We start from the raw sequence: 2,369 nt of genomic DNA on the forward strand, positions 1-2,369 counted from the left end.
CAAAATATACTCTTGTTGGCCTAGTTGTCTAAAGCAAAGAAAAGACCGCAAGATTAATCATGGATTTCCTGTAGTACCGAACAAATACTATGAGGTATGCACACATCATGCAAAAGGCACATATCCAGTTGTGACTCTCTCTGACAGATAAAATGCTCAAAAAGCAAAAAGGCATCCAAAATATTTAAAAAAAAAGTTACCATAGCAAGAATTTCCTTCTGGGATAAGGCTGATTGGGCCACAAACATAAATGATATTGGGTGCAAAATAATCAGGGTTGACACGGAGAAACAAAAGTCTGTTGAAAGCAACAAGAGAGTCTCCCAACAGTATAACCAACTACCAAAATGGTCGGTCTTCTATAAGCAAATGGGCACAATGCCAAGCTGCCAAAGACATCATGGCCACAAACCGACCACCATTTTTTGAAACTCACAAAAAAATTCGTTGTGAGAAACGGGAAAAAAGTAGTGCAAGAAAAGTGGTTCAAAAAAAGAAAAAAGGATGAAAAATGAAAACAAATATAAAAAAAAAAGGAAAAGAAAAGAAGAGAAGAGAAGAGCCTCCAAAGGAAAGTTTCTCAAGTCTTTGTCTTTATTTATCTTGCTAGTATGCATAAAATCATGTCAATAAAATCTTAGTCTGATGAATTTTTTTCCTAAGATAAATAAAATCTTAGTCTGATGAAACTTTCTCCTAAGATAAAAAAAAAGCACTAGTCTGATGAATTTTCTTCTATGATAGAAGTATTAGTCTGATGAATCTTTCTCCTACGATATGAAAACCTAGTCCGATGAATTTTCTCCTAGGATAGGTGTCTTAGTCTGATGAATCTTTCTCCTAAGATAAAAAGCCCTAGTCTGATAAATTTTCTCCTAGGATAGAAGTCTTAGTCTGATGAAACTTTCTCCTAAGATAAAATTCCCTAGTCTGATGAACTTTCTCCTATGATAAAAATCTTAGTCTGGTGAATCTTTCTCCTAAGATTTCCCTAGTCTGATGAATTTTCTGCTAGGATAAATGTCTTACTCTAATGAATCTTTTTCCTAAGATAAATCGCCCTAGTCTGATGAACTTTCTCCTAAGATAGAAGTCTTAGTCTGATGAATCTTTCTCCTAAAATAAAAAAATCTAGTCTGATGAATCTTTCTCCTAGGATAAAAGTTTTAGTCTGATGAATCTTTCTCCTAAGATAATACAATTTTTAGTCTAATGAATCTTTCTCCTAAGATAAGAAAATCTAGTCTGACGAACTTTCTCCTAGGATAAAAATATTAGTCGGATGAATCTATCTCCTAAGATAAAATACCCTAGTCTGATCAATTTTCTCCTAGGATAATTTAAAAAAAGTATGGATTTATAAAAGAAGAAGAAAAAAAGAAGGTCAATTATTCATGCCCTCAGAAAATAAGCGTTGGGGCAATTTGTTTAAAAATGATTTTCTAAAAAAAGACTTTTTTCACGAAAAAACAATAGCAGTCACATGTTAGCATAGTGTACACCATTCTCTAGCTATATTTTCCAAGATAGGGTACATCACTCCTTAGTTAATAATTTTAGACATAGGGTACACCACTCCCTAGTCTCCTTACCAGTATAGGGTACACCAATCCCTAGATGTATTTTCCAATATAGGGTACACCACTCCCTAGTTGATGGTTCTTAAATACAGGGTACATCACTCCCCGATATCATTGTTAATATAAGGTACACCAATCCCTAGTTGTGTTATTCTTTTGACATACTGTACACCATTCCCTAGTCGCATTTTGAAGGGTACACCACTCTATGGTTGCATTTCTAAACATAGGGTACACCAATCCCTAATTGTTTTTCTTTTGACATAGGGTATACCATTTCCTGATGCTTTCTTTGCTTCAATCAAACAAAAAAAAGGAAAAAAAAAAGGTTTACAATATTTTGTTAATAACTCACAAAATATTTCTAGTACAACTGGGGCAGAATAATTTTGTTCGTCTTGTTTGTCTGCAAAATATAGGTTTGATATCCAGGAATGAAGTTACAAAATCTGGTCAGAAAAGATGCTTGTTCAAGCATAAAGGCAGCTGGTGTCAAGCTTTGGAAGAATACAAGCAGCGACCCTGCGTCACAAGATCTATCTTCTCACCTTCTGATCAAGAAACAAGCATTCAAGATTCGATCCAAGTCTCAATTCAAGCTAGAGCTTAGAGAATCAATCTCCTAGCTCAAAGCACCCACCTCCAAATGCGGGTCAACGAGCTTCAAGTTCAAGGCACCCACCTTCTAATGCGGGTTTACGAGATCTCAAGTGAAAATACAAGACATAAGACACAAAGAGTAGATATGATCTTGTATTTTCCTTTTCTATTATTGTAATTTTCTTTTTA

This window comes from Nicotiana tabacum, chromosome 17, assembly GCF_000715075.1.
Source record: "Nicotiana tabacum cultivar K326 chromosome 17, ASM71507v2, whole genome shotgun sequence".
NCBI lineage: Eukaryota > Viridiplantae > Streptophyta > Magnoliopsida > Solanales > Solanaceae > Nicotiana > Nicotiana tabacum.